Source organism: Diadema antillarum, unplaced genomic scaffold, assembly GCF_040938485.1.
Source record: "Diadema antillarum isolate AM-2024a unplaced genomic scaffold, OU_Dant_1.0 scf00000128, whole genome shotgun sequence".
Taxonomy (NCBI): domain Eukaryota; kingdom Metazoa; phylum Echinodermata; class Echinoidea; order Diadematoida; family Diadematidae; genus Diadema; species Diadema antillarum.
Window position 1 is genome coordinate 2,707,820 of NW_027271017.1, and position 14,002 is coordinate 2,721,821.

The following is a 14,002-nucleotide window of genomic DNA, read 5'->3' on the forward strand; positions in this document are numbered from 1 at the left end:
AAGAATAGGATTGTCTGCACGTCGGCTGACGACTCATTTTTTTTTTTTATTTGTCTCATCCGGGAGAACAATTTTTTTCTCTGCCTACAGTCACATGTATGATATTCGCAAACTTTTTGAACCATATATATATATATATATATACAATATACATAAAAATATAAATGTATATACATACATATAATATGTATATATAATCATGTTGATAAGGTAGTCCACGTGTGGGCAAGATAAAAAGATAAGTAACAAAACTGCAACAAAGTTCATGCTGTATTCACCAACGATTTATTTCTTCATAAGAAATAAACCGTGGTGAATACAGCATGAACTTTGTAAAGTTCGTGCTGTATTCCCCAACGGTTTATTTCTTCACAAGAAATAAACCGTTGATGAATACAGCATGAACTTTGTTGCAGTTTTGTTACTTATATAATATAATATCTCTCTCTCTCTCTCTCTCTCTCTATATATATATATATATATATATATATACATATATATTCTTCATTCCCTTTCTTTTAGACTTGTGCTTTATCCATCGTGAAGTATATACATGTTTTGTCTGATACTTCTGTAGAGCATGCCAAAATGATCCTTATCATTAAATTTGTTTTTCTTTCTCTGATTTTTTCCCTTGTGCATCTCTAACCCTCTCTTATTTTGATCACTTTTGAACATTTTCAAGTCCGAGATTTTTTCTTTTCATGCTTAGAGCTTACTAGCCTATTGGCAATGAAGTGTAAAAATGGGGAAATATTTTTAACCTACTTTAATTTACTTTATTTGCAACTAAAACAAAAAGAGAAGAAAAATTATTGAGATAATAACAACTACGAAAATCATTCAGGTAAAGAATATTTCTGAAATGATTTGTGATGCTTAATGTGTACTTGAATATATACACTCAGCAAAAAACAAAACAAAAGAAAGACAGAAATTTAACACTTTTTCGAGTTCATGATTTATTGCTTTTTCTCTCATTTCACGTGAATTTTGAAGTGACAGAAAATTCTTCATTTTCCTCCATCATCTTTAGCTTTCATTTGGCGTTTTGGGCTTCAAAGATATTACATTGTAATGAGACCAAAGGTATATCTTTGCAATTGAATTCATGCTTTTTAGTGTGATGAATTTGTCTTTTGTTCTAATATGTTGTATCATTAGAAGGCATTTACGTATGAATAACAACTTGTTCATGTTTATATAATACATTAACATTTAGCAAAAAATTATATGCTTTTTTTTCTGAGTGTACTTCCACCTACTTTTGTGATTTTTCAGCTGGGCTGTCACATGGGACAACCTAGTTTGTTTGCAAATAAAATACGAAAACAACATAAAGAAAATGTACTATAGTAAGTAATAGGAACCAGGAAAGTCACTCAGATGAAAAATAATTTCTGAAAAGATCAAATCAAAACAAACTTACTAGAAAGTTAGGGGGCTGATTTCACTTCTTTCTGGTTGCTTTTGGCACAGTCTCTACTACCTTTTTCTTTGCCTTCTGGGATCGGGAATTCCTTAGATTTACCTGTTCTTCATCACTAGACGAAAGGTGTGCCTGTGATGGGGATATTTGCATGGGGGCCTCGCCTCCCTTCTTGCTCATTTTGCGTTTCATTGGCATGACGCTCGCGGAAAGTGTCGACATTTTCGTGTCTGGATAACAAAATTTCCGCATCGGTTCCGGACACTTGCATATATAGATCCGCATCGGCTCCGCGCTGTCCTAAAACATTCCTGGTGTCTTCCGCTTTCATTCGGGAAGCTTCCCCACACCGCAGGATTCTTTCCGGAGCGTGTGCGGAAGGAGCGGAAGGGTTCCGGACAAGCGGGACATCCTCAGGACATCGTCAGGACAAGTCGCCGAAGGTGTCAGGAAGTTCATTTCCGCGTCCAAATTTTGGTCTCGATCAAAATTTGGACGCGGAAATTTTTCTCTCTCCCGAAGGTGCGGAAACGCCCGGACATGTTTAGGACAGTGAGCGGACACGTTCAGGAACGTGCGGACAGGTTCCCGAAGGAGTGCGGAATACCAAATTTGCATTCCGGGGCTTGTCCGCGTCTTGTCCGCGCCCTAGTGGACGCCTGGTCTTAGGCAGCAGTCGTTCTTCTGGGGGTTTTCTACGTCGGTGAGATGCGAGCTCCAGCTGCCGATAAAACTGAACTCGGACAGTTATGATCCGAACTTTGGAACGGAGCTCAATCTCCATTTGCCTGCTCGCCGTCGTTTGAGCTCGGGCATCGCAGATCAAGGCATGAGTCTGCGTGGTAGCAGGGACTAGTGAAGGCCGAGGAGCTGAAAGGACCGCCGATAGGGTAGCGTCTAGCTGAGTGGCCAAGTCAAGGGGTGCTTCCAAGAGACAAGCCAAGCGACTGTGCCGAGGTCGACGACGAGGGTATCGGACATCGATGACGACTGAGCCAAGCTGAGGGGATCACCAGTTCAGGTCATCCAAGATAGCCTAAGTTATGTATTTGTGATTTGTTTCATATTATGTTTTATGCTCAATGTATTGTTATGAACGAGAAAGCTGCAAAGATTTGAAAGATTAAACTCGAACATAACTGTATACGAACAGTTTGAATTTCCATTATTTCGATGTCAGAGTAGCAGAGAGAAAAAAAAAGTCACTCACGTGACAATTTGGAGGTCCCACCGAGACACTGCTACCTGATTAGAAAAGGTTATTCACATACTCTTTTAACATGTTTTAGGCTTAAATGCGATGTTTGTGTTTCATTGAAATTTCATTGCTCAATCACACGCATTACCGTATTACTATGTGTTATTATTGTCGATATAATAACTGTTTCGTACGTTTGATCGGAAACATTACCCCAGTAAGAATTGTGCGAGTATGTCGCCTTACGTGACAGTTTGATTGAAGTTTTTCTCCCCAAGGTTATGCCCTTGGTGTTGCCTACTAGAGGCACATGTGTGATGTGAATTCGGGTATTGAATCTGTGTGGAGTGTTACTCCGTTTTCAAGGTTACGCCCTTGGTGTTGCATGTTATATGCATGTTTGATTGATTCGGGTTTGTGTGCATGAGTCTATGTGGAGTGTTACTCCTTTTTCAAGGTTACGCCCTTGGTATTGCCGGTTAGAGGCAGTGTGATAGATTCGGGGTTTGCATGCATGAATGAATCTGTGCGGAGAGTTATTTTATTGCAAGATTACGCCCTTGGTGTTGCCTGGTATAGGCATGTTTGGTGGATTGTAGTGTGGGGTTTGTACAGTCCCAGATCAATTGTATGCTCATTGGGAGATACAGCTCTAGTATGCTTATTGACAAGGCATGCTTGGTATGTGGAGTGTTTGTTGAGTGAACTCGTGTCATTTCACATTGCCTGCATTCCAATACGCTTTTGACAAGGTACTAGCGGTTTGGTATGTGGAATACTTGTTGAGTGAATTTCAGCTGTTTGTTATTTGCAATTGTATGCTCGTTCGGAGATACGAATTGCTGTTAAGTACGCCGGCTATAGGTAGTACTTTTGTTGGACTTTGATAGCTAGGTGTTAGTCAGCTGTTTTGTACAATTACACGTCTGCTTAGTCTGGAATTCACATAGCCAGTATGGCTAGTGTTGAGCAAATCAGAGAGTTCTCTTCATTAGGCAGAGAAATGGGCCTTAGTGGTGGTGAATTGAGTAGCTTTGTTTCAGAGCGATGCCAGGCAATTGAAGCAGAGCTTAAAGCTACCCGTGAAGCTGATCGTGAACGCGAAGCTCTAGAAAAGGCGCGCGAACATGAAATAAAATTAGCACAGTTGCGTATAGAGGAAGGAACAGCGAATGTTGGTAGGCCCCAGTTAGCTGGCTTAAAGCTGAAAGTAGGTCGATTTGATGACGCACATGATAAGTTTGATGCTTATGTCACAAAGTTCGAAATGTTGATGAAAAGTCAGAATATCCCGGTAGACATGTGGGTGTTGTATTTGATTTCCAATCTAACAGGCAAAGCGTTAGATGTTGTGAATCGGATGAGTGCTGATGATCGCCAGAGTTATGCTACAGTGAAGCATGAGTTGATGTCATATTATCATCTCACTGAAGAGGGGTATAGGCGGAGTTTTAGATCAGCAAAGCCAATGAAGTTTGAGCGCCCAAAACAGTTTGCTACTCGAATGAAGGGGTATTTTGATCATTTGGTGGAAGAGGCTGAGATTGGGGATACTAGGAAGGATCTAGAAGATTTGATTTTGCAAGAGCAATTTCTGATAGATTGTCCCAGAGAAGTAGTTAGGTTTGTCAAGGAACGAAAATGTAAAGATTTCAACGAGGTAGTTGATTGTGCAGAAATCTATGTAGAAGCTCACGGTCCTCATGCATTTTCGGGTGTACAGAAATCGGAAAGAAACCGATCAGATTCAAAGCCGGAAAGCAAACCGCCCCAACAAAATCAGGTCAAAAGGACTAGTACGTATCAGAAACCGGCTGATGCTCAGTCAAAGGCGGGAAAGACTATGGGAAATAGGACTTTTCAGGGCAGAGGTTGCTATATGTGTGGAAACCCAAATCACATGAGAAGAGATTGTCCCATGTTGTCTAGGCCTGCATCAGCTCAAGGTTTGATGGGTGCTGGGGAAGGTACGGCCCCAAAAGTAGACATGAATGTGGCGAATGAGGTGTCTCGGGGTGATTCTAAGCCGGGAGTTGTTGGTTCGACGGCAGGTTGTTTCCCCATTGAGAGAGTGGTCGATGACTTTGAGGATGTGAAAATGAAAGTGGTTGACAGAGTTGGAATGGCATACAATGATGTCGCCGCGATGGTGAATCGTATGCCGGTTGTGTCTGGAAGACTGATGCCAGATAATACACCCGTGTCTGTTTTGCGTGATACAGGTTGTAGTACGTGCGTGGTGAAATAGAAATTGGTTAGAAATGACCAATTAACAGGTCAACATCAGGCAGTGAGGTTAATTGATGGTACGGTTAGACGTTTTCCCGTGGCTAAGGTAGCTGTTGACTCGCCATATTTTGAAGGGGAAGTTGAAGCCGTGTGCATGCCTGATTGTTTGAGTGAGGTAGTTATCGGGAATGTAGAAGGGGCTCGTGAACCGAGTGACCCCAATCTACATTGGGTCCCAAAGAGTGTTGTGTCTGACCCGGATGTAGAGGTCATAACCCCGGATGTGGGTCTAGAAAGTTCAAATGATGGTGTAGAACAGGACGTCGAGGTCGCATTCCCGGTTGAACTGGATGATACTGGGATGGCTGTTCAAACTCGTGCACAAAAGGTGAAGGATTCGAGGCCTAGTAAAGGTTTGACTGTTGCAGATCCTGTTGATAATGTGCGGTCGAGTGAATTTCTAAGGGAACAGAAAGATGATGAGTCATTGCGCCCTCTATGGCAGAAAATAGGACAGGTTGATAATTCCAAGTACAAGTTTGTGGGTGAACAGGGGTTTCTACTTAGGCAGAAAAAGGATGAAAGTAATCAGGGCATAGGTCCTAAATTGCTCGTAGTACCTAAGCCTCGTAGGAACGAGATAATGCGAGTCGCACATGACTCTGTTGGCCTGGGATGTCGGAAGACGTGGCTAATTTCTGTAGGTCATGTGACGTATGCCAAAGGACTATTGACAAAGGTAGGGTGCCCAAGACTACCCTTGGTAGGGTCCCCCTCATTGGTGTCCCGTTTCAACGCATTGCAATAGATCTTCTTGGTCCATTCATGCCGTCTGCTCGCAAACACACTCATATCCTGACCATTGTAGATTATGCGACTAGGTATGTGGAGGCGATACCGTTGAAATCGATATCAACTGTTGACGTAGCTGAGGCGTTAGTTTCGGTATACAGCCGGGTTGGGATTCCGACTGAAGTGATGTCGGATCTAGGGACACAGTTTGTGTCTGATTTGATGCGTGAGGTGTGTAGGTTGCTGTCGATAGGACAGTTAACAAGTTCTCGCTACCATCCTATGTGCAACGGCCTCGTAGAACGATACAACGCTGTGGTGAAATCAGCTCTGAAGCGGTTGTGTTCCGAGGAGCCACGTCAGTGGGATAGGTATCTTCCGGCGTTGTTGTTTTGCTTTGCGAGAAGCACCGAGTTCGAGCCTGGGGTTTTCTCCGTTCGAGTTGTTGTATGGGAGACATGTTCGGGGGCCTTTGGATGTGCTAAGAGAACTGTGGACAGCGGAGAAACTAGATCCAGAGCTCAAGAGCGAGTACGAGTATGTGATAGAGTTGAGAGACCGGCTGGTCAAGTCATGGCAACTTGCACAAGATACACTGAAGTACTCTGCAAAAAGGTACAAAGGGTATTATGACAGAAAGGCTAGGCCTAGGAAGCTGAATGTAGGGGATGACGTGCTCATTCTGTTGCCAACCGAGCACAACAAGCTGCTGGTAAAGTGGCGAGGTCCTTACAAGGTAGCAGGGGTCAAGTTTGACTATGACTATGTGGTCGATGTTGATGGTGTTGCCAAAACATATCACATCAATTTGTTGAAGAGGTACTATAGTCGACGTGAAGAGGTACCAGTGGCCAGTTGCTTTGAGGTTGAGAGAGTCGAAGGCAATGAGGAAGTTGTTGAGGTCATGGCTGACGAGGAAGATGTGGCAGAGGCTAGCCCTGATTGGAATAGGGAGATGCCCAGTATGCCTAGCGTAGTACAGATGGAGTTCGTTGACATGGTAACAGTAGATCCAGTCTTAAAGGATAGTGAGAGGACTCAGGTGCAAAAGATCCTCTGTGAATATCAGGATGTATTCACCGATATCCCGAAGAAGACAACCATATCTGAATGTGAAATCTCGTTGACGACTGATCAACCAGTGCGATCTCCGCCTCATAGGGTACCTCAGGCTATGGAAGAGGAGATTAGCAAGGAAGTTGATTCCATGTTGAAGTTAGGAGTAATCGAGCCTTCTAACTCTCCATACGGTCATCCCATTGTGATAGTCAAGAAGCCGGACGGCTCTAATCGGTTTTGTGTAGATTTCAGGCGATTGAATAAGGTCACAGTCTTTGATCCAGAGCCCATGCCCAATCCTCAGGAGCTATTTGCGTCGTTAGCCGACAGTAGGTACTTCACAAAACTAGACTTGACAAAAGGGTATTGGCAGATCCCAATGAGGAATGAAGATAAAGCAAAGACAGCTTTCATAACGCCTAAGGGACAATACCAATTCAAGTACATGCCGTTTGGGCTTGTGACAGCCAGTGCTCAATTCACTAGAATGATGAGGAAGGTACTAGATGGAATGTCGAATGTTGTGAATTACATCGATGATATTCTGATTCACACGGACACTTGGCAAGAGCATGTGGAGGTTCTAGATGAAGTCTTGCATAGACTGCGCGATGCCAATCTGGCAGCTAGGCCATCCAAATGCACCGTAGGTTCGAGTACCATAGAATTCCTAGGACACACATTAGGAGAAGGCGTGATTCACACTAGCTCCAAGGCCCAAGACGAAGAGGCAGGTTAGGTCTTTCCTAGGACTCTGTGGCTACTACAGAGACTACATACCCAATTATGCAGACATAGCCCTACCCCTTACTAACCTGACTCGCAAAGGTAGGCCTGGAGATGTTGTGTGGGGGCCTGAGGAGGAAAGTGCATTTGTCAAGCTGAAAGAGTGTCTTGCAAATCCTCCAGTGTTGCGGTTGCCCGATTTCGAGAAAACCTTTATGTTAAAGGTTGATGCTTCTGACAGTGGTCTGGGGGCGGTACTCATGCAGGAGCATGATGGGGATGAATTCCCGTTGGCCTATGCTAGCAAGAAACTCCTTCCTAGGGAGCAGAGATACTCCACGGTAGAAAAAGAATGTCTTGCTATTGTCTGGGCGGTCAGAAAGTTTGATTACTATCTGTTTGGGAGAGTGTTTGAGATCCACACTGACCACAAACCCCTCACGTACCTCCAAACAAAGAAGTCGACAAACAAGCGAATCATGAGGTGGAGTATGTGCCTACAGGAGTATATGTTTCGCCTGGTGTCCATAAAGGGGTCTGAAAATAGGGCTGCTGACCTCATGATATTGTTGTTGGTAATGGTCCTTGCTTTTCCATTACATGCTGACGAGGTAAAGCTCAAAGAAAGAGAGGAACATAAATGATGAAACACATATTAATATTGTTGAATTGTCATGAACAAAATAATGCTCATGTAAGTGCAAATGCTACGAAAGCCTTTCTCTCTCTCTCTTATTTCTCTTACAGGATCAGCGAATCGCGATTACAATATAGATGTAAAGGGATTAAGAGTAGGGAGTAATGCTTAAGGCTTGGTTAAATCTTACAGTGTACGTATTCAAGTATATATGAGGTATTAGAACACTAGGCGTACTAAGAGGTAGCAGGTGTTAACCAGGTAGCAAGATTACATTTCAGTAGATTTTCATCCAGATAAACATGTAAATAGCAACAATATTATTTTGTTGTAAGATTTGTGCAACATGGAAGTATAGGGAAATGAAAGCCAAAGTACAGACAAACATATTAGGATATCTGAGCAGGAACATGTGATAGTAGAGATATTATTGTTAAAAGGTATCATTATAGGCAATGAAGATTTTATGTATACATGTTCGATGGTTCTGCTTTAGTTATAGAAGACTTAAAGCTTATGCATTTGAAGATGATGTATTAAGAAAGCTATAAGGCCTTTATTAGGAATACCAACAAAGTAAAAGTTGGTTGTTAAAAGGCTTGGGAGATGATTATGAATTTGTTTCTCTTCAGAACAAGGATAACAAAAAAAAAGAATAGTGTAATGAATGATGCATATATGCTGTTGGTATTGATGTCTATCAGTCTCTCTTTTTGAACTTTTTGGTTGATTGGCTAGCATGTTTCATAAATTTCTTGTAGGATATAATTTTGATATCCCAATTATATCTTAAGGTGGGGGATATTGTCAGGAGAGAAATTTATCTTTGATTTTGCCAGTGAAGTGAAATCGAATTTGTTTGAGTTTGCAAAAGATTTAGAGCTTTAAAGTTGTCCTAGAAAGCCACTAGGTCAAACTGCAAGAGATTGACTGTCTGGAAATTTATATTAAATGAGACAAAGTAAAAGTTAAAGAATAAACTGGCATAGCAACAGCATGTCTAGATCAGTCAAAGTCAGACAGGGCAGTCACATGAAATGAGACAAAGCAAAAGTTAAAGAAATAGCATGGCAACAGCATCCCCGGTTTGCAATATTATGTATTAACTCAGACTATAGAAATTGAGTGAATAGAGGTGTTATGTAATAGCTCCCATCCAGCTGGTGGCTAGGAATGTTCTCTAGCTCAGTCGAGACTCAGCTATGTCAGTGTCACTAGGGTGTTGGTTGTAGTTTATTGTTCACAAGTTCATGAGTAAAGATGTTATGTAACAGCAGTCTAGACGATGGCTAGACATATTGTGTAGAGTTTCAATAGGGCTATATTTAAGCATGATGATTGGATGATCCTTTTTGTGTAGAAAAGGCATGAAAAAGCAAGTGTATGGGAGTGTAAGGGACTTTAGTGTTAATCTCTATGGTTAGGGAAGCTAATAAAAAGCTCAGTAATGTAGAGGATCGAGGAGAAATACTTTGATCAGACATCCAGCATAGATCTCCGCTTAGGCAGCAGTCGTTCTTCTGGGGGTTTTCTACGTCGGTGAGATGCGAGCTCCAGCTGCCGATAAAACTGAACTCGGACAGTTATGATCCGAACTTTGGAACGGAGCTCAATCTCCATTTGCCTGCTCGCCGTCGTTTGAGCTCGGGCATCGCAGATCAAGGCATGAGTCTGCGTGGTAGCAGGGACTAGTGAAGGCCGAGGAGCTGAAAGGACCGCCGATAGGGTAGCGTCTAGCTGAGTGGCCAAGTCAAGGGGTGCTTCCAAGAGACAAGCCAAGCGACTGTGCCGAGGTCGACGACGAGGGTATCGGACATCGATGACGACTGAGCCAAGCTGAGGGGATCACCAGTTCAGGTCATCCAAGATAACCTAAGTTATGTATTTGTGATTTGTTTCATATTATGTTTTATGCTCAATGTATTGTTATGAACGAGAAAGCTGCAAAGATTTGAAAGATTAAACTCGAACATAACTGTATACGAACAGTTTGAATTTCCATTATTTCGATGTCAGAGTAGCAGAGAGAAAAAAAAAGTCACTCACGTGACACCATGGCAGTGACTCAAGGTCTCGCACCCATCCCCCAACACACACACACACACACACACACACACACATACGCACGCACGCACACACACATACGCACACACACACACAGACACAGACACATAAATATATATACACACAGTAATGTACATATTATTATCTTCTCGGGGTTGAACATTATTGTGCATGCACACGAGGGCCGAATGCGTGCTTCCAGATCTCTTGTCCAATTCACCAGTGTTCACAATTCATTTACGATTCTAGGTATTTCCATCCTTTTATAGTATGCATAATAAGTCATTACAAATAGCTCGAATCGCAACCTTACGCGTAATGTGGTTCCCAGCTAAAAAAATCTGACGTTTTCTGAACGTTCCAAACAAAGAAAAATATTCCAAGTTTGTTATTTGGACGTTTTGTCAAAACGATTTCAGAACGTCCCTTTTTGTGGAAGTTTTTTCGACGTATTTAGAAAGTTTGAAACGTTGAAAAAAAAACCTTTACAAAAAGGACCAGCTTAACCTGTCGGAGATTATAGACGTCATAAAACTTGTTATTTTCAAACTGTTCTGTGGACGTTCTGCGGACGTCCAGAAAACCTTCAAAAAGCTGTGTACAAAGTTCAAAAAGAATTCAAAAGGATGTGGTAAAAAAGTCTTTTGACCCTTACCAGGACGTTTGGAGAAGCTTTGATATCCGTCTAGAACCTACAGAAAAACTTTAAAAACGTCTTATGTGTATAACAAACGTTTTAAGAACTTTTAGAAAATTTGCAACAAAAAATAAACGTTTTAGAACTTTGCAGGAACGTTTATTATTTCCTATTATCGTTATAAGAAGGTTCAAAGAAACTTTAAAAACCTTCAAAATCGTTAAAACGTAATGGGTAAAAATAAGGGTTGAATAGGGCATACTATTCGGTTATGATATCATACATTCCCAATCTATAGGATATTCCCTAATCTTACTTTTGTGGACAACTGAACAATTGCGTAAATGCAACATCAACGCAGTTAAAGAGTTAGAATACAGCATAAATATTTCAGATTTAAATGTCTTTTATCTATTTCTAGTAGTTTTCAGATCTTAGATTTTCTTGCTTGAATATTAATAATAAACACGCATGGATATGCATCATCTAGAAACCAATAGATAACATAGCTGACCTAATACAGTTAAAAAAAAAGTTTTTAAATATTCATCAAAGACGAAGACATAGCAAACCTAATAAACTGGTTTAGTCAACGTCTATTAAGACGAAGACGTAGCGGACTTAATTAAATATATTGTGAATGGATTGTTCTGAAAAGGTTTTATGTTTGCTCGGTTCCAATAACACGTTTTCAATACGTTTGATAAACGTTCATCATCAAACGGTCCACTGCACTTTAAGCAACGATTGTAGGTACGGAAGTTTAATTTTGTAACGTCCGATAACGTTTACAAACTTTTTGTAATAGAAGTTTCAGTCCGTAACGTAGGATTCTCAAAAACACGTTGAGGGATTGTTCTGAAAACCTTAGCTATACATGTATACGTTGGTTGCATGGGTTACGACCGGAGGTATTGCATTCCTCTTTGTTACGACCAACGAAAACTCACGTGGAAATTTATGTCAGTCTTGTTAAGGCTTTAGCATTCTGGAGATCAGTTCATATTAACTTTACACATTGCATTTATCTGTCCTCTTACATTTTCGTTATTTCTTTATTCCGGTGAGAAATATGTACCAATTGAACAGAACTGAACTGAACTGATGGTTGCATAAAGTTTTATCAGAGCTTAGTTTGTACTGTAGTGAAATGAATAAACATGACTCGTTTACCTTAGTGTGAGAGTTGTTAAATGTGCACGAGACGGAGAGACGTATGACGTCACTTTGTTGGAGCAAAGGATGATGTAACCTTTCGCAGATCAGACTGAATCGCCCCATCAGGTGAGGTGAGTAAGTGTCCTCTCCTACCCTCCGCAACGTGTAATTAAACGACAGGAGGACAGAGGGGACATGCGGCACACTCTGGCAGACTATAACTATAGAGCCTCTCTTCCCGCTGCCTCTTTGACCATGTGCTACCATCAAAAGGAAACCTCAATCAGTACTGCAGTCAAATATTTTTTAACCATCGAAACAGGTTTAAAACGCCCATAATTATTCTAAATAAAAGCACAACAGAATTGCGAGGATATGAATATCATTCATACCCCTCACAACAATGCAAGGTACACACGATGTATATTGTTACATCTGTGGTAAGAGGGACATCGTACAATAAGTAAAGATGAACCCTTAGTGTGTTTTGTACATCGCATTATGCACACTATTTTCATTCCCTGACACAGAAAAGGTTAAAGGGGATGGCTAGTAACTGATCAGTAGGAATCAGTGGGAATACTGAGGGATGATTGCTCCAATCCTTGTGGGATTCATTTAAGAGTACATTATATATCTATTCTTGTGTGAAAATTATTTGCTTCAGAATGGTCTCATATTCAAGTAATGTGCAGTTTAATGTTTCCAGGTAAGCGTCCCTGGTCAGTGACGGGGCATTAATCTGCACATTACTTGAATATGAGACCGTTCTGAAGCAAATAATTTTCACACAACAGTAGATATATAATGTACTCTTAAATAAATCCCACAAGGATTGGAACAATCATCCCTCAGCATTCCCACTGATTCCCACTGATCGGTTACTAGCCATCCCCTTTAAGCACGACAGCACCATGTGGGATTTAGATCGCCTTAGTTTTCGAGAAATAAAGATAATAATAATGATAATAATGATAACAATAACATCTTATACAGCGCATAATACAATCATACAATTTAAGCGTCTATGCGCTTTACATTTATAACATAATGCAGAAACAGAAAAAGCATACAAACAAAACTCAATGTACAAAAAATTACAAAGTATAACAGTGCGAGTAGAGAACACACCTCACCACTGCACAGCGACTTTCGAGTTTGCCCAAGGTAAAGCTACATGCATCATGGTTTCAAACATCCATAAACGAAATAAACAAAGAAAGTTGACTGAGCAATACCTTTCGGGTTCCATTTTCCTGACCGGGAAGTGTGGCATTTTTCCAGATCTCCCGTGTCGATGGAATCTGCAATGATAACAACGTTAATGGAAAGATTCGATGTCTGGATATCTTAATACACAAAATGCTATCAAAGATCAAGCAAAAATCCTCCTTTTTGGTCGGATCAAATGTATTTTATTGTAGCATGTTTCTTGAGCAAAATACTGATCTAGAACATTTCGTTTCCATTCTATTCTGTTCTGGGGATGAGAAATGTATAAAGATCTAGTTTTGTTTTGTTTTTGCTTTTTCACTCTAAAGAATGAGACACAAAATGATATGTTAACATTACCACCATCAAATCATCACACCTTGCTGCATGTTTATAAAACGTGTGAAAGAAGCCCAGCAACACCATGTTTTTATGGTTATACCATATTCTATATTAACATTGCAGTATGCCTAATATGAAATGATTTGCAGCATGCTGTCTTCAAGACCGTTGCAAATGATAGAAAACATTGTTCCAAAGATCTCTACTGGAGAGGGGGGTGCATGTATACTTTCCTATAGGAGTGTTTGTTGTTGCTCCTGTTCTTGCGCATTGTTCACTCCTGATGGCTTCCCAAAATTCACTGAGTTCTGTAAAAAGCAGCCTTAAATCTTTGCACATTTTGTGTAACCTTTTTGTCAAAGACCTATTTATTCTTACCTACGACTTGAACTGGAGTGGCGTTAAATGAAAACTCTCCGTCCTCACCCACGTTTCCCGCTGTAAACGTAACAGAAGACAGACGCGAGAGAAACAGTCTCGAACCCCTAAAAGGTAGGTTTCCATTGTATCTGAATATGA

At 41.0% G+C, this 14,002-nt stretch overlaps 1 pseudogene; it reads left to right on the top strand.

The window, feature by feature from the left end:
• Window positions 1-3,582: 3,582 nt before the first annotated feature.
• LOC139720480 (uncharacterized) overlaps window positions 3,583-14,002 on the top strand; it is a 38,426-nt pseudogene continuing 28,006 nt past the window's right edge.